This window comes from Corythoichthys intestinalis, chromosome 18, assembly GCF_030265065.1.
Source record: "Corythoichthys intestinalis isolate RoL2023-P3 chromosome 18, ASM3026506v1, whole genome shotgun sequence".
NCBI classification, from domain to species: domain Eukaryota; kingdom Metazoa; phylum Chordata; class Actinopteri; order Syngnathiformes; family Syngnathidae; genus Corythoichthys; species Corythoichthys intestinalis.
In genome coordinates, this window is record NC_080412.1 from 32,117,763 (window position 1) to 32,142,342 (window position 24,580).

Here is a 24,580-nt window from a genome sequence, read left to right on the forward strand (position 1 = left end):
ATAAATATTAGGGCTGTCAAACGATTAAAATTTTTAATCGAGTTCATTCCAGCTTAAAAATTAATTAATCGTAATTAATCGCAATTCAAACCATCTAAAATATGCCATATTTTTCTGTAAATTGTTGTTGGAATGGAAAGATAAGACACAGGACGGATATATACATTCAACATACGGTACATAAGTACTGTATTTGTTTATTATAACAATAAATCAACAAAACGGCATTAACATTATTAACATTCTCTTAAAGCGATCCATGGATAGAAAGACTTGTAGATCTTAATAGATAAATGTTAGTACAAGTTATAGAAATTTTATATTAAAACCCCTCTCAATTTTTTCGTTTTATTAAAATTTGTAAAATTTTCAATTAAAAAAATATACTAGTAGCTCGCCATTGTTGATGTCAATAATTACACCATGCTCACTCATGGTAATAACCCATAAAATCAGTTGGACCCAAGCGCCAGCAGAGGGCGCCAAACACAAAAAAACAAATAACAAGCGAACATTACACTGTACTGTCATTTTAATCTGTTTGAGCGGGGGATGTGCGTTAATTGCGTCAAATATTTTAACGTGATTAATTAAAAAAATTAATTACCGATCGTTAACGCGATAATTTTGACAGCCCTAATAAATATTATTTATTAATTCAGCGAATGCTGCCCAACAAACAAAGGGTATTTTGAGAGACAAATAAAGAAGTGATACATAAAACATTATCGAATACACGTGCTACCTAATGAAAGTAGCATTGCAATCTCGATATGACTATAACACACATAGAGTTGAGAACGTTGGAAACTCCAAGCCCTTAAATCAAGGTGTGAAGAAAACAAATGCTTACATTTAAAAGGTTATCCACATTTTTAAAGGTCAGAATCATTATGTCAAAGTGTGTGGCTGATAGTTTAAAATTGCAAGGATATGTAAAAGCGGTAAAGTTCACAAATAGAGGTGCTAAGAAACTGAATGGAAATGCTTAGAATTACAAGTTTATCCAGCTTGACAGCTGTATTGGTTTTGGTATGTGGTGCAACGGTTAGCACGCACAGTAGCCATACAAAGGTGGACCGTGACCTTTCAATGTGTCATTAAGTTCTTACACATCAGCGGGGAAGGGATTTCATACACAACCTCCGCAGAGTGTGCTGCAAGAATATATAGAGCCAGAAAGCCAATTAGTAGCTTAGATTTGACAGCAACTTGCTGACATTTCACATGGCAACGAATGACAAGACCTGCTATTGGATTGATTTATGCGGGATGATCGTTTTATAAAACACAATCTATTAAAGAATGCACTTCACAAAGAAAAGATTGCTATAACCCTTCTTTTGCTTTCAATCTCCAGTATTCTAGATGTGATATTCCCTGTGGAAATGCTGTCAGATTTGTTTTTTTTTTCCTTTCACACATCTTAAGAAGTACTTTCACATTCTCTCCTCGAAGCGCGGCTGATAGGGAAAGCCTTATATTGTTAGAGGAAGTCACGAACGTTTTTTTATGTAGGTAGGAATTCATAGTGGTGTCAGATGTGTTTGGTAAACATTAGATCAAACTGAGGAATAATTAAAGCAGTTTTGTTTTCGTCACAACAATATTTCATCAACGAACAATTGTTTCATGGCTCGACAAGACGATAACGAGCTAAAAATGTATTTCGGTAGACTACAACATAACGAGACGAACGCCGGTTTTCGTCTGACGAGACAAGAACAAGGCAAAAATACACATGTTCACAATATGTGACATTTTATGTGTGGTTAGCCTGCATCGCAGCAGTGTCTGGTTGTGTCACTCATGTGATGTGCTGCACCCCACTCCAATTCCCCAGTGTTCTCTCCAGGCTTGCTTGTTTTGAAACTTACACAGTAAGATTTGTTTTCTTATCTTGGCAAGAGAGAATATGCAGTGTTGCTTAACCCTTGAGAGTCGAAGGACGTGCCGGCGCATCCTCAGCGCACGTCGTCTTTGAAGCGCCCTCACGTTTTAATTACGTCACCCACATGCCGTTGGTTGGTCTCGTTTTAAAGTGCGGAAGTTGCGGTTTACTGTCGTTATTATTTGAAGTCAATCGACCAACTAAAACGTGAGATATTGTCATTTAAGTTTTATAGTTTTATTGTCCTCTCAAAAAAACATTAAAACACTGCATGGATCATTTGTTTATGTCTATATTTCCATCATTTCTTGTCCTTTTTCAAAACGGAAGCTCCATGAAAAAAACACAAATCAAACGAACCCTTTCGAAGTCACAGTGGAAGCACAAAATGCGTTTTTTTTTTAAAATAAATATAACTGCCGTGCGAGATTCCACCGAACGAGAGGGAGGATTGTTCTGAAGCAGCGAGGTGGCGAGCGACGGCCGTTTGGATCGAGCAGCGACTTTGTGTGACTTTGAGAATGAACGGAAAACTAAATTTAGCGCAAGCAATTGTGCTTTTTGATCAATTTGAGGAAGAGGATGGTCCAAATTCGTCATCATCGTCTTCTTCGGAAGAGTCCTCGAGTGAAGATAGTGACGGATTTGAACACGTGGGTGACGCCATTGACGAGCAGAGGTAAGCCAACTCACTTTTTTTTTTTTTTTATGCTGAAAAAGTTTCTTTTGATATTGCAAGACAAAGTTAATTTTGATGCAATATAAGTGTGTGTTTGTGTATATAATAATAAAATGTGCATATTAGATCAAAGTCGTACGTGCACTGTGTGTATCCCAGGCAGGAATTTATCATTTGTGGTGTTCTTTCTATATGAAGATTAGGGATGTAGCACATATTCAGCTATGGTATTCTTTCTATTGTCATAATATAGATTTCCATTATTATTTATTGCTGTATATATTTTTATTTTATACTTTATTATTTTCATAAATACTGACTTTTTTTCATGTACATTTATAGTGACAATGAAAGTAAAGTGAAATGAAAATGGAAGGGTGGAAAGAGGACCGACACCCCATGGAAGTGTGGGCTGTGTGATGTAGTCCTGTGTCTAATTCCAGGACGAAACTGCTTTTCGGAGTGGCATGCCTGAAAAAAATTTAACTTGTTTATTGTAAATATTTTTGAAAATACTTTTTTTCCCAATGTTATGTATATATATTTTTTTCCCACAATCAGTCTTTTCAATTTGTGTATATAAATGTGTGTTCAAGAAGCTTGATTGTGTGTACATAGTTTTCATCAGGTGATGGGCCGCAATACCTAAACTCATAAAGAGATGGCCTCTAAACACTTTTTGTGTTAGATGGTATATATTTTTTCACTGTTCTTCACTGTTTGGTCTGCTGTATATAACCTGTTTTGACTAGAGCATGTATAAAGGCAAAAAACGCCTATGGCTATACCCGTTGTTTATGTTGAATTGTCAAATATAAGACTATTTATTCAAAATTTTTTTGGTTGAATGTTCATCCTAACATGTTGAATAAATATTACAAAGTTTCAAAACAGTTCGTTACGGTTCGTAAAGGCCAAAAATGCCTATGACCATACCTGCTGTTTGTGTTGAATTGTCAAACATGAAACTATTCAATATTATTTTTTTCTATTGAATGTTTATCCTAACAAGTTGAATAAATATTATGAACCTTCAAAACGGTTGGTCGAGCATGTTTGGTTGTCAATTGGACATCAATATTAAAAATTTTGACAAAACGATTTTGGAATTTTTGGTCTTTTTGGGCCCAAAATGATGATTTATAATTGGTCAGTGAAGGAAACAACAGTTTGGACATGAAGTTCAAGGTGTCACAAAAAAAGGGACCAAACCAGGCCATCGTAAACAATTCTTTCTTTGAAATATAAAGGCAACTTCAAAGGCATGCAAAATCAGACAAAATAGGCCCAGACCTTAAAGGGTTAACCTTTAAAGATCTGTGCTGAGTGATCATCACACACTAAATGTAACTCGTAGTTAGGGTTGTTCCGATAATGCTTTTTTTGCTCCCAATCGTTTTAGTTTGAGTATCTGCCGATCCCGATATTTCCTGATCCGATTGCTTTTTTTTGCTCCCGATTCAATTCCAATCATTCCTGATAAATTTTTCCCGATCATATACATTTTTGCAATGCATTAAGAAAAAAATGAATAAAACTCGGACGAATATATACATTCAACATACAGTACATAAGTACTGTATTTGTTTATTATGACAATAAAACCTCAAGATGGCATTTACATTATTAATATTCTGTCTGTGAGAGGGATCCACGGATAGAAAGACTTGTAATTCTTAAAGGATAAATGTGATTTTGTATATTGTGACTAAATATTGCCATCTAGTGTATTTGTTGAGCTTTCAGTAAATGATACTGTAGCCATGCCCAAATGCATGATGGGAAGTGGAACCATGACTGTGCGTAGTGCTACCAATTGATATATCTTCTCTGCGTTGGGAAATAACATAAGGTGTTAAGAAAAAGATCAATTGCTACCTTGCTTCCCCACATTGCTTCCCATGATATTTCTAATCGTAGGGAGAGGGATTGTAAGGCTTTAGCCAATTAAAAAAAGGCTCCAAAGGCTGCCAAAATTCACTCTACTCATTTTACGCTGCCTTTTATCTCTCTATATAGGTAAAACAGCGCCATTACAGATTGAGCGCGACAATGCACGAGTAGGTCGTGCAACGCATTCATTAATTGCGTTAAATATTTTAACGTGATACATTTAAAAAAAAAAAAAAATTACCGCCGTTATCGGGATAAATTTGATAACCCTACCTTAAGACTAAACTAAAGACTCTGGATGAGTGTAACATACTATGTCTGTAACGTTAAATACAATTAGAAAATGATTTAATTAAAATATATATGTACATTAAAAAAAGGCATGGCCGATATTTTTTTTGCTGATTCCGATACTTTGAAAATGACGTGATCGGACCCGATCGATCATCCCAATCGATCGGGACATCTCTACTCGTAGTGTTGGCATAGCATTCGCCATCAGTCAACGAGACATGGGGCTCGGGGCCGATCCGTAGGGGGCCTATTTTCAAAAACTTCAAATTCAAATATTTTCAAAACCAAAGCCACTAGCGACCTAAAACCAAAACAGACACCTCCTTTAGGCATATATGAGTCTCCGTGAGCAGCGGCATCAAAAAAAATTCAAAGTCGTTCCAAAATAAAATCCTGATTACTCAATTATGTGGAATAAACAGTGGTATGAAAAAGTATCTGAACCTTTTGAAATTTTTCACATTTCTGCATAAAATCACCATCAAATTTGATCTGATCTTTGTCAAAATCACACAAATGAAAAAAACAGTGTCTGCGTTAACTAAAACCACGTAAACATTTATAGGTTTTCATATTTTAATGAAGATAGCATGCAAACAATGACAGAGAGAGGGAAAATAAGTAAGTGAACCCTCAGCCTAAGGAGACTTAAAAAGCAATTGAAACCAATTTCTACCAAACATTTTAAGTCAAATGTGCACCCAATCACTGATAAGTGGTTTAAAGCTGCCCTGCCCACTATAAAACACACATCTGGTCTTGATGAGAAGCATTGTCTGATGTGTATCATGGCTCGGTCAAAAGAGCTGTCTCAAGACCTGTGATCATGAATTGTTGGGACTGATCTGCAGCCACAGGAAGCGTCTGGTTGAAGTTATTGCTGCCAAAGGGGGGGGGGCACACAAAATGTTAAATGTTAAATTCACTTACTTATTTTTCCCCCTTCCGTCATTGTTTGCATACTATCCTCATTTAAATATGAAAACCTATAAATTCTTTGGTGGTTTTAGTTAAAGCAGACACTCTTTTTTTCATCTGTATGATTTTAACAAAGATCAGATCACATTTGATGGTGATTTTATGCAGAAATGTGAGAAATTCCAAAAGGTTCAGATACTTTTTCATACCACTGTATATATAGTATAACAAAACTTAAAATGGCTATTAAATTCTCACATTTTATGCTAGATGCAATCACCAAGTGCAGAAATAATCACCTATATTACTTAATATACCCTAATTTTTTTTTTCTTTTTTTTACAAAATCCAACATGACAGCTGTCACAAAACAAAGCGCTTTTTCAGTTAGAAATTATTGTAAATAAACGGTTAAATCGCACAATTTCTTCAGATAGGAACGTAAAATAGTCTAGATTCTTGGTTAAAAGCAAAAAAAAAATAAAAATAAAAAAAACGGTCAGTTATCGTTCATTTTAGGTAAGTATTTCAAGCCAAAGTTATGGTATTGTGTAATCCGACATGGCGAACGTCACGAAACTAAGAGCTTTTCAAGCTGAAAATTCTTGTAAATAAATGCCTAAATCCTGCAATTTCTAAAGATATGAATGTATAATAGTCTAGATTGTTGGTTAAAACAAAAAACGGGCAGTTATCGTTCATTTTACGTAAATATTTAAAGCCAAAGTTACACTAATTTTATCCATTGATTTTTTTTTTTCACATTTTGAAATGCATGCATGGTGCTATTTAATATAATTATTACCTTAAATCCTCAACCAAATCACTCTTGAGACACTACTGCCTTCTTGTATACAGTAAATCCTTTGTCCTGTTTCCACCTAAATCTGGCGTTAGAAGGCAGCGTGTTTTTGAGTTTATCACTGAGAAAGCCAACTCAATGTTCTGCCTGGGTCTGCCCCTTATGGAAAGGCGTGGCGCAATGTATGTGGGAGCTGTCTTGTCAACTGATTGTGAAGTATATGCATTTGTGTTAGCATTAGTTGAATGCTAACATTTTTTTTTTCGTGGCATCAAGTTGGGTATAATTTAGGGCTGTCAAACGATTAAAATTTTTAATCAAGTTAATCACAGCTTAAAAATGTATTAATCGTAATTAATCGCAATTCAAACCATCTATAAAATATGCCATATTTTTCTGTAAATTATTGTTGGAATGGAAAGATAAGACACAAGACGGATGTATACATTCAACATACTGTACATACAGTAAGTACTGTATTTGTTTATTATAACAAAAAAATCAACAAGATGGCATTAACATTAACATTCTGTTAAAGCGATCCATGGATAGACTTGTAGTTCTTAAAAGATAAATGTTAGTACAAGTTATAGAAATTTTATATTAAAACCCCTCTTAATGTTTTCGTTTTAATAAAATTTGTAAAATTTTCCATCAAAAAATAAACTTGTAGCTCGCCATTGTTGATGTCAATAATTACACAATGCTCACGGTGCTTAAACCCATAAAATCAGTCGCACCCAAGCGCCAGCAGAGGACGACAAAACACAAGTAACAAGTGGCCATGACACTGTGCTGTCATTTTAATCTGTTTGAGCGGGGCATGCGTCAAATATTTTAACGTGATTAATTCAAAAAATTCATTACCGCCCGCGATAATTTTGACAGCCCTAGTATAATTAATCGAGTATAATGTACTGTGTTCTGGCTAAGTGTATATTATCATCACCAAGTTGACGTTGTCCTTGTAAACGCTACAATTTGTGCTCGTCTGTTAATGTTCATTCGAAAACATTTATTTATTTATTTAATTTAGGAGTAAAATATTTTCAATTTTAATGACAAATACGTTTTTAGTAAACATCGACTAAAACTAGACGAAATTATTCTTGAGTTTTCATCAACAAAAACTAGATGAAGACAAAGGTATTTTGAGATGACTAAAATATGACTAAGACTAATAAGCATTATCATCCAAAAGACTAAGACGAAAATTAAAAGGGATGCCAAAAACAACACCGATTTAAACGTATGTCAATGTTGACCCAAAAACTATGCCGAAAATCATCTCTGAACTAGAGAACAAGCCTTAAAAACAAACGTGTTTGAAGTGAACTGCAACCGTTTCAGCATTATTGACATTTTTAGTGCACCACCATTTTATGTAGACGTTGAAAAATATAGCTGAAATCAGCGGTAATGTCTTTTGGGAAAATGAGTCGGGTTGTTGTGAGGGCTGAAAACAAACACACAAGATGGTAAAAAGTTGATAAGATCTGCTTCGTAAAATCCAAATACAATCACATTGCGGTAAAAGACCGTGGTCTCGAAGGATGAGTGTGGCTGGGTCACGTAAGTCAAAGCAGTTATTTGCATTCGACAGATGTCAGGGGTCTGAATCGATTTTCACACACGCGGAATGAAAATCAGCCCGAGCTCAAAAATTGGAAGAAACTGCACTGAAAAACAGCAATCTATGCAAGTGTAAGTGTACAGTAAGTGTAGAGCTGCTGGACAGGGCTGGAGTTAAGAAATGTTTCAAGATGTGAGTTTGACGGTTGTCTTTTTTAGATAAGAGCCAACCTTTGCCCAATTTTTTGCTCTGATTTGCGGGCAAACATTTGCAATGCAAACAACATATGGTGGCTGTGAATTCGGCGAAGCTCACATCACAACTTTGGCAGAGAGTGAATATTTAGTTTAAAAAAAGAGGCTTCAAGCTAGTTGATACTAGTTGAAATATGAAACAAACACAAAGTTTAGCCTTGTATTTAAAACAAAAATTTTTTTAAAATGAAAACGTAAAATGCCATAGACAAGCTAATGAATAGCACAATTTTTCGGAAAGAATGACTTGTACAGTGGTACCTCTACATACGAAGGGAATTCGTTCCAGGACCTTGTTTGGAAGTCAAAATGGTCGTATGTTGGGCAGGATTTCCCCATAAGAGAACATTATAATTCCATTAATTCGTGCCACAGCCCAAAAACCTACACTAAACCTTAATAAATACTGTTCTTATTATTGCAAATAGCATTATGAATAAAAATTGGACTAATAGTTATAATAATAATAATAATACCTGTAATAATGTAACAAATCGGGTTCTAATGTGGCGGTTGTATTTTGCGTGGTGTACCTGAACGCACCGCGGGGTCGATGGCGGAGTGAGAGAGTACAGTTGAAATATTACTTTGTTTTAAAATCCTGTTGTTGTTGGCAGTTGGTGTGTTGTGTTGCACAAGTTCTGAAATAAATGATTAAAAACCTGACAAAGCTGGCGATCTCTTTGGCAAAGGTTGTCACCTTAACTTATAAAGACTGGCGAACGGAGGTCGGAGTAGTATTGTCAAGCAGTTCACGGACACGCACCCCACGCTGATTTTTCCATCATTCCATATTCATTTCAATGGTAAGCCTCACCTTTTTTCTTTTTTCACCACTTGCGTTAACATTCTTGGAACCAGTGTTGGGCACGTTACTTTGAAAAAGTAATTAGTTATAGTTACTCACTACTTTTTCCAAAAAGTAACTGAGTTAGTAACTGAATTACTATATAATAAAAGTATCTAGTTACCAGGGAAAGTAACTATTACCGTTACTTTAAAAAGAAGTTGATGAATGTCAAAGAATTTGAAATTTTCTGAGCAGTATTCGAGTCAGTTGAATAAATAAGAACAGGCAGGTAGTTGTGTTATAGAACCTTGTAATATTTATTGCACCTCAGCAGCAACAGATTTATCCTACACTTGAAGAGCAAGAAAAATAAACAGATTTGAATTGCTTACCACATATGTCGACAAAAGCTTTGCCCCGGGACATAAATTACACTTTACATGCACATTCTTTCCTTTAATTTCGACCAACTTGAAATAGTGTTTATATCTCCACCTCGTAAAGGACAAATTTTCCTCTGAATGCGCTGCCATCATATCCCTCTGCATCTGTTTTGCGTGTGTGTGTTTGCCGCTTGCGCTGTTCCGGTTTGTGTGTGAAAACACCGGCTCTGAAGTTTGTTTAAAAATAAATAAATAAATAAATAAAACTTTATTAACAACAAATACACATATACAAACATAGGGCTAGACAATTCACACATAAACAACCAGCTCTGAAGTACGTGCGCTATTAGGCTCGAGCGTTTACGTCACAGAATGGGGAATCACGTGAGATTTGACAACAACTCAGCCATATTGGAAGCAGGTCTGGCTCGTGGGACATTAAACTTTAACTTGCCAGTTCGATAAAGAGACAAACTCGTTACTAAGGCGAAGAACAGATATGTGATCAAACCTAAGGATGTGAACAACGTTGACCCTTACGAGCAAGCCGAAGACGAATGGAGTAAAGATGTCGTCGGGCTTCCACAATTACACGAAATGGACATTCTGCTGTATTTATTGTTTGGTGTATGTTACCAAACTCATCAGCGATTCCGAAATTACAAATCGCTACAAAGGTACAAACAGTTTTGCTGCAGATGGGTGCAGTACCTGCACATTATGACCGTATCAAACGGCAACTCCATCGTTTTTGCAAAGGTAGGCTATGTGTGTTTACTATTTTCATTGCCATGAACCTGAACGCACTCCAAGTCTTGGATGACAAATAAACAGAGCAGAGTAGACTTGCTACGGCTGGTAGTTTCTTCAATTTATTCAAAGTAAGTAACGCACCGGTTTTGACCGTCAGTAACGGTAACGGCGGAAAAAATAATTAGTTAGATTACCCCGTTACTGAAAAAAATAGCGCCGTTATGTAACGGCGTTATTTATAACGGCGTTATTCCCAACACTGCTTGGTACCTGGAATCGGCGCTGTCAAAAACTGTCGTATTTCGAGCATTTCTTCGGATATACAAACAAATGGCTAGCCAAATTTTACGTCGGATGTCAAAAATATCGTGGGTAGAAGCGATCGTACGTCGAGGTACCACTGTAGTTCTTAAAAGATAAGTTATTATGAGTTAAAATAATTTGATACATAGATTTCACCATCAGTTGACATGACAGCTCCTGCTAACATTGCGCCACTTCTTCCCGTAGGACAGAGGTCATCAATCACCGGCGCATTTGCTACCGGGCCGCACAGAAATAATAAATAATTTATTAACGACTGCATTCTGGCCAAATTAACTTTGGCCTGTGCCCCTTTACACACCAATATCCTTGTCTACTCTAGATATAATACTACAACTGGATATAATCCTTAATTTTAAGATCAGATATAGGAAAGTCAATTACATGCAATGACACTTTTCGGCCACCAGAGGGGCATGCCCCCCTTGAACTCTGCTTATGCAGCCGCCACGTTGGATTTAAAAAATAGCGTAATTTTAGCTTGAAATATTTACGTAAAATGAATGATAACTACCCATTTTTTTTGCTTTTAACAGAGAATCTAGACTGTTCTATGTTCATATCTATAGAAATTCTGGGAAGTACATATTTTTTTCAGGATTTTTTAACTTAAATAGCGCTTTGTTTTGTTTTGAATCCCAATTCCAGTGTCTACGCTTGGATGGAATCCAATCTAATACTCGTCTGCCCCAGCTCATGTAGGCCAAAGCCATATTACACGATGTGAGATTACGCGCGCGAGTGCTAACCCGGCAGTCGATGGTGGCCATGGAGTCGCCAAGCGAGATGGAAAGAGCTTTTCTCTTGTCAACTGCAGATGTAGGGTACTGGTAGCCCACATGACCCACTAAAGCTGCCATTAGCTTTACAGGCACACACAAACTGGCCCAACATCAGATAAAAGCACTGCAGTTAATAAGCCCCATGTACTGTACTACAACAATGTTTGACTGGTAGAAAATAAACACTGTATGTCTTCAGATACTGACCTCTGCTAGACTCTCATTGATGCCTCCATTAAATGGCAGCGCTCGATCACAGCTATTTTCACCTCTGTAAAAACATTTTTCTTGGCGAGAAATAAACTGAATGTCATTCAACTGTGACTTGCTTTAATAGATGGCTGAATTAAATTCCTCACCTTAATTCAACACATCCTTTTTCGCTGCTGTGGAGACAAAACATTATTCTGATTGGCGCTCGATGAGGTAAAATAGCATTCCAACTGAGAGATTCCTAAATTAAATACCTCACTCAGCTCAGTTAAAGACTGTCTTTCTCCTCTATGAAAACAACACCTAGGGTTTATAGTTACCCAAAAAACAGTTAACATACAACATACTGTTAACATTTTACTATTATTAACCCTTCAACAACGAACGTGTCGGCAGCGACGCGTTAACGCATATCGTCTTTGAAGCTTCGTCACGCTGTAATTACGTCACCCACGTGCCGCTGGTTGGTCTCGTTTGAAAGTGCGGAAGTTGATGTCCAGTTTTTATATGAAGTCAATCGACCAAGAAAAACGGGAGATAATGTCATTTGAGTTTTATAGTTTTATTGCACTCATAAATATGCATTAAAATGCTGCACGGACCATGTATCCATCTCCATATTTCCATCATTTCTTGTCGTTTTTCAAAACCGAAAGCAGCACAAAAGACTACATATCCCAAGAGCCGTTGTGTTGTCAAGAAGGACGAACCGAATGTGATCATTTTTAATGAATTCCCGAGCGAGGCGCCAACTATTGAAAGGGAGGCATGCGAAGCAAGCAACGGCCTGTTGGTTTGAGCGAGCGACTTTGAAAAGGCCAAAAACGCCTATGACCATACCTGCTGTTTGTGTTGAATTGTCAAACATGTAACTATTCAATATTATTTTTTTCTATTGAATGTTTATCCTAACAAGTTGAATAAATATTATGAAGCTTCAAAACGGTTGGTCGAGCATGTTTGGTTGTCAATGGCACATCAACATTACAAATTTTGAAAAAAGATTTCGGGATTTTTTTGTCTTTTTGGGTCCAAAATTTATAATTGGTCAGTGAAGAAAACAACAGTTTAGACATGAAGTTCAAGGTGTCCTGAAAAAAGGGACCCAACTTGGCCATTGTAAACAATTTTTTCTTTGAAATATAAAGGCAACATCAAATGCATGCCAATTCGGCCAAAATAGGCTTAGGTGTTAAAAGGTTAAACAGATAGTTTTGTCTTGGTCTCATATAAATTAAAACATTCGAGTCCAAAAATTTGGCTTATACTCCAATGAGACTTGTTTTTTTTCCTCTTCAATGTGCACTCTTTGGCTGGTACGACTTATACAGGTAGCCCCCAGGTTACGACTAGAGCTGAAACGAATACTCGAGCAACTCGAGTAACTCGAGTTTGAAAACTGATCCGAGTAATTTTATTCACCTCGAGGAATCGTTCAATTTTGCCAGCTCAAAGCATCATGTTTTGCCCGGACTACTTTTAATGCGGGACAATGCGCTGACTTCACGTGCTTAGAGGAAGAAGCAATGAAAAAAAAAAAAAAAAAAACCTACGCCGACGTTGCTAAAAACTATGCCCGCATGTATGATGCTACGATGGTAGCAGGTAGCGTCTGATGCATCTCATAGATATCGCATGTACATAGAACTAGATGTGAAATGACAGACTCGGCCGCGTCTGGGTGGCGTTAGTAAACAGCCGCCATCTTTAAGCAGTCGATTTCTCAGCGCTAATAAATATAACGTAACTGTCACTCGATCACGTAACCTTAGCCCTGAGAAAGGCTACGTTCCTATTAATTATGACCACTGTCGATGCGTGGCTAACGTGTCTTACATACTGGCTTTATTTAATCTGTGAAAACATAGCGCTGTAGAGTGATGGGGGTGTAAAATAAAAATGCTAACTGTCAATTTTAGCTCAGTAGTCATTGCTGGATAAAACACCAAGTAGCACTGGTCCCTAATGTGCTCCAATACAGCAGGTATCATACATTTATTTTGAACACTGCAAAAACTCAATATCCTATCAGGACTTACAGTTTAGACCAGGGGTGTCCAAACTTTTTGCGAAGGGGGCCAGAATCGGTGTGGTAAAAATGTGGGGGGCCGACCTTGGCTGACATCCTTTACGTAGAACAATATATTTTTTGCAAATTTTAGCATGCCATTCTGTGTGTCACATTTGCTTTATTATTTTTTTTTTTTAATTAATAATTTCCACAAAATCTTGCAACTAGCGTTTGTGGCGTTCTCTTTTATCTCTTGCGAAATACTGATGCTGTAAAATTAACCTAGCTTTAAGTTGCTTCAATTTCTTGCTACGTATCTTCCCTGTAATCTTGTCGTACATGTCAGCGTGTCTTGTTTGGTAATATCGCCTCACATCGAACTCTTTTAAAACAGCGACTGTCTCTTTGCAAATGAGGCAGACACAGTTTTTGCGTATTTTAGTGAAGAAATAGTCCAATTTCCACCTATCCTTGAAGCGTCGGCCGTCAGTCAACTTTCTTTTTTGTTGTTGTTGTTGATTGTCGCCATTATAGAAAATTGGGAGTAAAGGGTCACGCGAGGTAATGTTGCTTAGAGTGCTGCTGCCTTTTAGTGGTTAAATGAGGAGCAGCATTTAGTGTGTAAGCTACTTCATATGCTGGTGGTACTGCTGACCAATTTATTAGGTCTGTGTGCGGGCCAGACATTATTGATTTTATGACAGGGGGCCGGATGAAATTTGACCACGGGCCGCATTTGGCCCCCGGGCCGCACTTTGGACATGCCTGGTTTAGACTAACTCAAAACTTAAATAGAAGTTAAAAATAGCTTGACACAAATGGAAATTCAATTAAAACATGTGGGAAAAAATCCAAGCTTTTAAGTGCTGTGTATTATCAAGCGTTATTACATTTTTAGATAAGAAATATGTTTGTTTTTTTTTTCTAGAGTTCTAGAAGCTTTTTTGAGTGAAAGCAGTGATTTTTTTTTCGAATCACATCTGAGATGCAATTGTTGGCTGTTTTCAACAATGTACATAAAAAATAAAGACATTGATTGACTGAAAATGGTTCAATATTAGATGAAATGTCTTTTTTTCTCATGTATATGTTATCCGATTACTCGATTAATCGCAGAATTTTCAGTCGATTACTCGATTACTAAAATATTCCATAGCTGCAGCCCTAGTTACGACGTACGCGATTTACGTGATTTCGACTTTATGACGCCAGAGTCTTGTCCGCCATTTTGTCTCCAGTCGTTTTTTTGTTTTTGTTTTGTTTTTGTTGGTTGTTTTTGTCGTGCAAACAGTACCTTTGTCCTTATAATATCTTGTTTTTGACTTTATTTTACTAATACAGTGGTACTAGGGTTGTTCCGATCATGTTTTTTTGCTCCCGATCCGATCCCGATCGTTTTAGTTTGAGTATCTGCCGATTCCGATATTTCCCGATCCGATTGCTTTTTTTTTTTGCTCCCGATTCAATTCCAATCATTCCCGATAATTTTTCCCGATCATATACATTTTGGCAATGCATTAGGAAAAAAATGAATAAAACTCGGGCGAATATATACATTCAACATACAGTACATAAGTACTGTATTTGTTTATTATGACAATAAATCCTCAAGATGGCATTTACATGATTAACATTCTTTCTGTGAGAGGGATCCACGGACTTGTGACTTTGTATATTGTGACTAAATATTGCCATCTAGTGTATTTGTTGAGCTTTCAGTAAATGATACTCCAGCTATGCCCCAATTCATGAAGGGAAGTGGAATCATGATGGGAAGTGGAACCATGACTGTGCGTAGTGCTAGCAATTGATATATCTTCTCTGTGTTGGGAAATAAAATAAGGTGTTAAGAAAAAGACCAAATGCGACCTTGCTTCCCCACATTGCTTCCCATGATATTTCTAAACATAGGGAGAGGGATTGTAAGGCTTTAGCCAATTGAAATAATCCTCCAAAGGCTGCCAAAATTCACTCTACTTATTTTATGCTGCCTTTTATCTCTCCGTATAGGTAAAATGGAGCCATTACAGATTGAGCGCGACAATGCGTGAGTGGGTTGTGCAACGCATGCATTAATTGCGTTAAAATTCTTAACATGATACTTTTTAAAAAAAAAACTTATTACCGCCGTTATCGGGATAACCCTACCTTAAGCCTAAGCTAAAGACTCTGGATGAGTGTAACATATTATGTCTGTAACGTTAAATACAATTAGAAAACTATTTAATTTAAAAAAATATATATATATATTAAAAAAAAGGCATGGCTGATATTTTTTTGCCGATTCCGATACTTTGAAAATGACGTGATCGATGCCGATCGATCGAGATGCCGCTCTCTAAGTGGTACCTCTACATACGAAGTTAATTCATTCCAGGACCATGTTTGTAAGTCGAAATGGTCGTATCTCAAGCAGGATTTTCCCATAAGAATACATTATTCCATTAATTCGTTCCACATTCAATCGTTCAATAAATTGCCGAGCAAGGCGCCACCTAAGGAGAGGGAGGCAAGATAGTGAGCAACGGCTGGTTGGATTGAGTTTGAAACGTGTGGAATGAATCGAAAACTAAATTCAGTTCAAGCTAATACATTATTTCATCAACCCTAGGAAGTGGATGAGCCAGATTTGTCATTGTTTTCTTCAGACGAGTTGGAGAGTTGGGAAAAGTGACAGGCTAACAGCGCAAACGGCGGTAGAGTGGGCTGTGTGACGTAGCTCTGTGTCCCATTCAAGGGGAAACTGAGTGGCGTGCCTGAAAAAATGTAACTAGTTTATAGTCAATATTTTTAAAAGACTTTTTTCAATGTTATATTTGATTTTATTACGGCTGTCAAAATGATCGCGTTAACTGGCGGTAATTAATTTTTTTTAATTAATCACGTTAAAATATTTGACGCAATTAACGCACATGCCTCGCTCAAACATATTAAAATGACAGCACAGTGCAATGTCCACTTGTTACTTGTGTTTTTTGGAGTTTTGTCGATCCCTGCTGGCGCTTGGGTGCGACCGATTTTATAGGCTTCAGCACCCATGAGCATTGTGTAAGTAATTATTGGCATCAACAATGGCGGGCTACTAGTTTATTTTTTGACAGAAAATTTTACAAATTTTATTAAAACGAAACATTTATTGTTATAATAAACAAATACAGTACTTATGTACCGAATGTTGAATGTATATATCCATCTTGTGTCTTATCTTTCCATTCCAACAATAATTTACAGAAAAATATGGCATATTTTATACATGGTTTGAAGTGCGATTAATTACGATTAATTAATTTTAAAGCTGTAATTAACTCGATTAAAAATTGTAATCATTTGACAGCCCTAGATTTCATTCTTCACTATCTAATCTATTTCTATTTTGCATTGTATATAAACTGTTTTGAACACAGTCCGTGTAAAGGCCAAAAATGCCTATGACCATACCTGCTGTTTGTGTTGAATTGAACATAAAACTATTCATTCTTATTTTTTTTTTTCTGTTGAATGTTTATCCTAACAAGTTGAATAAATATTATCAAGCTTCAAAACGGTTGGTCGAACATGTTTGGTTGTCAATGGGACATCAGTATTACAAATTCTGACCAAAGATTTGGGGATTTTTTGGGGGTCTTTTGGGTCCAAAATGTTGATTATAGTTGGTCAGTGACGGAAAAAAAAAACAGTTTGGACATGAAGGTTATGGTGCCCTGAAAAAAGGGACCCAATCAGGCCATTGTGAACAATTTTTTCTTTGAAATATAAAGGCAACATCAAAGGCATGCAAATTCGGTCAAAATAGGCTTGGGTTTTCAAGGGTTAAAGGGTTAACTTACACGGAAATTCAGGTTATGGCGCCAGCATAGGAACGGAATTCGTTCGTAACCCGGGGACTACCTGTAGTCCGAAAAATATGGTAAAACATTTTTTTTTCCAAATTGCCCTCTTTCATTTGGCAAGATTGATTTACCCCTTTTATGGAATATATCCTTTTCGGTAAAACTTCTCAAATGAATGTAGCAACAAGAGATGCATCCCGATCGATCGAGTCCGATCACGTCATTTTCAAAGTATCGGAATCGGCAAAAAAATATCGGCCATGCCTTTTTTAATATATATATTTTTTTTAATTAAATCGTTTTCTAATTGTACTTAATGTTACAGACATAATATGTTACACTCATCCAGAGTCTTTAGTTTAGGCTTAAGGTAGGGTTATCAAATTTATCCTGATAACGGCGGTAATAAATTTTTTAAAAATGTATCACGTTAAATATTTAACGCAGTTAATGCATGCGTTGCACGACCCATTGTCACGCTCAATCTGTAATGGTGCCGTTTTACCTATATTGGGAGATAAAAGGCAGCATAAAATGAGTAGAGTGAGTTTTGGCAGCTTTTGAAGCCTTTTTTTAATTACCTTACAATCCCTCTCCCTATGATTAGTAATATCATGGGAAGTAACGTGGGGAAGCAAGGTAGCAACTGAACTTTTATTTAATACCTTATGTTATTTCCCAACGCAGAGAAGATATATGAATTGGTAGCACTACGCACAGTCATGGTTCCACTTCCCATCATGCATTTGGGTTAAATGGCTTCAGTATCATTTACTGAAAGCTCAACAAATACACTCGATGGCACTATTTAGTCACAATATACAAAGTCACAAGTCTTTCTATCCGTGGATCCCTCTCACAGAAAGAATGTTAATAATGTAAATGCCATCTTGAGGATTTATTGTCATAATAAACAAATACAGTACTTATGTACTGTATGTTGAATGTATATATTCGTCCGAGTTGTATTCATTTCTTTCTTAATGCATTGCCAAAATGTATATGATCGGGAAAAATTATCGGGAATGAATGGAATTGAACCGGGAGCAAAAAAAGCAATCGGATCGTGAAATATCGGGATCGGCAACTAAAACGATCGGGATCGGATCGGGAGCAAAAAAGCATGATCGGAACAACCCTAGTAGCAACCAAGAACATACACTACAAACAGCAGTTTGCTCCACTTGTCCCCATGCAAAAATAAATTGCCCAGCTCAAATAAATCTGACTACAAATTATTTAGAATTACACAAAAAACTACACATAAACGTGTCTGCCTTTCCGGTAGAACATTATGAATAAGAACAAAGATATCCAGTAGACTTTGCTACGTGTGATTAGCGACGGTGCTTCATACAGGCTGTTTTAAGCAGCTTACGCAGGCCCAACAAAAACATGTTTTCAGTCGGAGGGGGCGGACGACAAAATCTGCAGTGGCTGACAGCCAGCAGAGACGTGGAAGGAAGACGCTTCTCTTATCTCTTACCTCCTTCTTCAAACAGGACCAACAATGATTCAGTGGTACATCCCCAGGGTTCAGCCTTACTTACTTTGCAATGATATAAGCATAGTAGATGGTGTGTGTGCGTGTGCTTGTAAGGTCGCCAGAGTATAGTGACTGACAGCTCTTTAAATGTCATGTCATATCGTACAAACTGGTGGCTACTGACAGATATTGCTTGTCACATACACACACACACACACACACACACACACAAACGCCTGGACAGTAAGACTTCAAACCACTGTCCTTTAGGAGCAAGGGTGGAAGTGGGCCGGAACACTGTTCCGGTAAAAGATTCGGGGCCGGAACAAGGCGGAACAGTGCTTTGATCCATGGTCCATGAACCCATGTTTAAAAAAAACTGCCAGGCTGCCATACACACAACTCCAAGAAGAATAATCATGTCAGATTTACATACACAAGTGTTAACAACAAGCCTAACAAAGTGCTTTTGTAGTGTAATCCGTTTCCACAAACAAGCCCGTCGACACGTGGGGGAGGGGGCAACAAGTTATGTTTTCCCGGGCCTCATGGCCATAGGGGCCCCTGAATGACCCTTAATTTATTTTACTTTACATTCACGTATTTCTTTTTTATTTACAGTAAATCATTGTCTGATTAAATATCATGTTCTACTCGCTATACAGTGTATCACAAAAGTGAGTACACCCCTCGCATTTCTGCAGATATTTAAGTATATCTTTTCATGGGACAACACTGACAAAATGATACTTTGACACAGGGCCGGCCCAGCCTATACGCAGACTATGCAGCTGCTTAGGGCCCCTGACCAGTAGGGGGCCCCCAATCTGGCAATTGTTTAATTTATATTCTATTTTTTTTACTACAGTTTTCTGTATTTGACTTTTGTGAGTTTTGATACTTGATTATAAGCTTAAAAAAAATAAAAGTTCTTCCTTAACTTCTTTCTTTCCTCTTTTAGAAAAAGGTTTGGCGCTATCTACTGTAAGTACTGACAATCATTTGGGGTGAGAAGTTTGAAGTATGCAGTGCAACAAGATCTGATTAATATACAAAATATGGACATCTGGGTTGGATTGCATGTATGGGTTTCACAGTACACTGTGACAAAATGGCGGGCCAAAAATATGGGCCCCTTTGCATTATTTTGCTTAGGGCCCCCAAATGGCCTGGGCCGGCCCTGCTTTGACACAATGAAAAGTGGTCTGTGTGCAGCTTATAATAATAGAGTTAATTTATTTTCCCCTCAAAATAACTCAAAATATAGCCATTAATATCTAAACCCCTGGCAACTAAAGTGAGTACACCCCTTAGAACAGGGGTGGGCAAACCGGTCCTCGAGGGCCGCAGTGGGTCCTGGTCTTTGTTCCAACTGATTCAGCACAGACAGTTTAACCAATGAGGTTTCAGTGGAAACAAGAAGCACCTGACTGCAATCAACTGATTGCACTTGTAAGAAACCAGATTGGTGAAAGGCTGTCCTCATGATGGGTATGAACAAAAACCCTGCCCACCCCTGCCTTAGAAACTACGTACATCCCTAAATATCTAAATTGAGTACTGATCGTCATTTTCCCTCCAAAATGTCATGTGACTCGTTACAGGAGTGCTGTCAGCATTGCTGCAGAGATTGAAGAGGTGGGGGGTAAGCCTGTTAGTGCTCAGACCATACGCCGCACTCTACATCAAATTGGTACGCATGGCTGTCACCCCAGGAGGAAGCCTCTTCTGAAGACGGTAGACAAGAAAGCTTGCCAGTCTCATCAGACCATAGGACATGGTTCCAGTAATCCACGTGCATTGTTGACATGTCTTGAGCAAACTGTTTGCGAGCTTTCTTGTATATTACATACAGTATTAAATATTTCAAATATATATTTTTTCCTTTTTTTGCACATCGACCCCACCCACCCTCTGTCTTAGCAGAGAATGGTTTGACCCCGCTCTGGGGCACTCAATACACTAGAAGCGCCCTGAAGCGGGAAATTAAAATCTATCATTGTTATAAACTCTATACATGGCGAGTCATCATAAATCGGGTGCGCAGAAAAGAAAAGAAAAAAGAGCTGAAGATCATAGAGATGAATGAGTAAAAATGAAGTTTTAAAAGGGGGACAAGAAGCCAGAGAATTAGGGCTAGAGTTGGCTGTGGACGGTGATGTCGGTAAGTGAACAACAGCCGCTAACACTGACATTCGCCATCACCGTGACCAAAGCCCGATTCGAGTCTGTCACCGGCCGCTTGTAGCCTATTGAGCTGCGATATTGTCATATGCTGGTGATGTGAAGTAAAGAGCAGACGTGATTTCTGCGCGTAGGCGGAGTTTGACTTTTCGGGCGGGGGGGGCACAACATGTTGATGACCCCGAAACGCAGTGTCAGCAATAAAATTAAGTTACAAGAATATTTATAATAATAAGTTGACAACGAGCGTTTTTTGTTTCCCAACATTCTTGAGGCGAATTCTAAAACAGGCCGCTTAGGCAATACTTTTCACCAAGATTGTCATCCATTGAATATGGTACGCCCGCCGGTGTCGTGTCAATGTAGTTACCCCAGTCAAAAATCGTATCCCCTGGGCGGAGCCATATGGAAGTAGATTTGTGTCTTTATTATTCAATCAAAAAAAAAAGTTGCTTCAGTGAAAAAAGAAAGTTGCTTCAATCGAAATATATATTTTTAATCAAAAAAAAAAAGTGGCTTCAATAAAAAATAAAAAAAAAGGTGTTTGAAAGCAAAAATAAATTTGGAACTCAAAAAATGCATGTGAAAGCTTTTTTTTTTTTTTTTTAGTCAAAATTATTTTTGATTGAAGCAACTTTTTTGATTGAAGTAATATTGATTTGTGTTTTGGCCACATTTCGGCTAGGACGTTTTTGTCTTTATTATTCAATTTAAAAAATTAAATTGCTTCAAAAAAATATATTTTCCAAAGAAAAAAATCACTTCAATCAAAAAAAGAAAAATTTCAATCATAGAAAACGTTTTTATTTGAGATTGAAAAATTTGCATTTGAACTTAATTTTTCAATGAAAAAGTTTTTTTCTTTTTTCTTTCTTTGATTGAAGCAATCCTTTTGTGTTTGGGCCATATTATGGGGAGGACATTTGTGTCTAAATCATTCAATCCCAAAAAAGTTGCTTCAATCCCAAAAAAATATTTTCAATCAAAGAAAAAAATCATGTGAAAAATAAAATTGCCCTCCCCTAATTTTTTTTATTTTTTTGAAAATTATATGCAAAGCAAATGACCCTTGAAGGTGCTAATTACATGATCTGTTCGAAAAATAATTTTGACCCACTATGAATATTTTTTTGTTATTTCATTCATTTTTGTTGCAGTTTTATTGCTTTACAACTTTTATATATATGTAGGAAAGTCAATTTCATGCAATGACACTTTTCGGTCACCGGGGGGGGCCTAGCCCCCGTGGGCCCCCCTTAAAATCCGCTTATGCTTCTGCGACGTATATGAACTTTTTTAATACTCAACTACACTTGCGCACTTCACACTAGATATCATAAACCAGCAACCTAGATGCGCTGCGTTAGATCACCCCAAGTCCCATGCCATTGGCTGCATGAGCCCGGGTGATCATGGGACACATAGTCCATATACTACAGGTATGACTATAGCTGGAGAAGAGCGAGCCTTCAGTAAAATGCAAATAATAAAAAACTACCTACGCTCCACCATATCACAAGGCAGTCTTAAGAACTTAGCCATGCTCTCTATTGAGCGTGAGCTTGCCCAAAAACTGGATTTCACTGATGTTATAAATGACTTTGCTGTCAAAAAATCTAAGCGCATCACTGTTTGAGGGCTTGATAACTCCAGGGATGTGGAGAGGGCAGGCACAGGATGTTTAGTTTTACTGTTTTGGTTCTTAACAGGCAGGCATAGCACTCTCAGTTGTATTGTATTGTAGCCTACATGGCGATGGAAATTATTTATATTGTGTCACATCACATTACGGTCTGTTAAATTTAACGGTCCATCTCAAATATTTTGAACATTTACACTGTCATTGCTTGCAAAGCGTTAAAAGTACTGCGTATGTTGTCGTGACAAGCCGGTGGCAGGGGTAGGGGGGTGGGGGGGGGCTATAATGGTCTCTTGTTCCCGGGCCCCTGCAGGACTGTTGACAGCCCTGTCAACAGATATTTATTATTTATTTATTTATTCCACATACAGTAGTTCTTCATAGCGTCTCTATCGATTTATTAGCTGTTGAAAGCTTAAGTCAAAATTGCACAAAATTGAAAAAATTGAAGTCACTATTTCGGGCAAAAACTTATATGTTAAATATTGATATTGATCCTGAAAATGTAGGTGATTATTTCTGCATTTGGTGATTTTTGTGCATCTAGCGTAAAATCTGAGAATTTTATAGCCATTTTAAGGTTTTTGTTATACTTAGATAAAAAAGAATTAAACGAGATTTTATTAGGGAACAACTTTGAATTTTTCAATGCCGCTGCTCATGGAGACGCATATATGACTAAAAGAGGTGTATGTTTTGGTTGACGTCACTAGCGGCTTTGGTTTTAAAAATATTTGAATTTGAAATTTTTGAAAATAAGCCCCCTACGGAGCGGCACCGCACCCCGTTCCCCATCAACTGATAGTGAAGTCTATTGCTGTCCACTGTAGTGACCACTGTCCTTGAAAGTAGAGATGTGATGCTGATCGATCGGGTCCGATCACGTCATTTTCAAAGTATCGGAATCGGCAAAAAAATATCGACCATGCCTTTTTTAAAAATATATATATTTTAATTAAATCGTTTTCTAATTGTATTTAACGTTACAGACATAATATGTTACACTCATCCAGAGTCTTTAGTTTAGGCATAAAGTAGGGTTATCAAATTTATCCCAATAACGGCAGCAATTAATTTATTAAAAATAAGGGCTGTCAAAATTAACGCGTTAACGCGCGGTAATTATTTTTTTTTATTAATCACGTTAAAATATTTGACGCAATTAACGCACATGTCCCTCTCAGACAGTATTCTGCCTTTTGGTAAGTTTTACAGCAAGACGTTTTGTGCTGTCTAACAGCGAACTCTTGTGGTCGCTTTGCGACATGGTTTATTTTTTTCTTGCCAGTTCAATATGGGCTGCACGACGTCTCTGTTGTGCTTATATGATCCTTGGAAAAGATTTGTCCGTAAGTATGGTTGTTGTAAAGAATGTACCTATTATGTTAATAAGCAAAATGTTATATTTTTTGTATGAGACGCTTTTTGTTTATGTTTAGTCAACCTGTATAGCGTGCTAAGCTAACGTTGTTGCTAATGCAATGCTTGTTTACTTCTTTTTTTGTAGTTTTACGTAAACGGTCTAAAGAGGACAATGGTTTGAGGCCCTTTTATTAATAAATCAGATGAAAAAGGAAGAAGTCTGATTATTAAGGCGTCGTTCACTAGCTGTCTAGCCTTCGAAAAAGTAGACGCTTCGGCGTGAGGAAAGCATAGACAGATTTAAATGACAGTAGAGTGAAATGCCCACTACAGTCCTTATGTACCGTATGTTGAATGTATATATCCATCTTGTGTCTTATCTTTCCATTCCAACAATTTATTTTACAGAATAGATATATATAATTCACAGAAAAATATGGCATATTTTATAGATGGTTTGAATTGCGATTAATTGCGATTAATTACGATTAATTAATTTTTAAGCTGTAATTAACT

General features: G+C 37.1%; 1 protein-coding gene across 1 annotated transcript in view; it reads right to left on the reverse strand.

Annotated features, from left to right (window-relative positions):
• The window catches only part of nsg2 (neuronal vesicle trafficking associated 2), a 99,297-nt gene that overhangs the window by 72,479 nt on the left and 2,238 nt on the right, over positions 1-24,580 (reverse strand). The gene's annotated exons all lie outside the window — the stretch shown is intronic.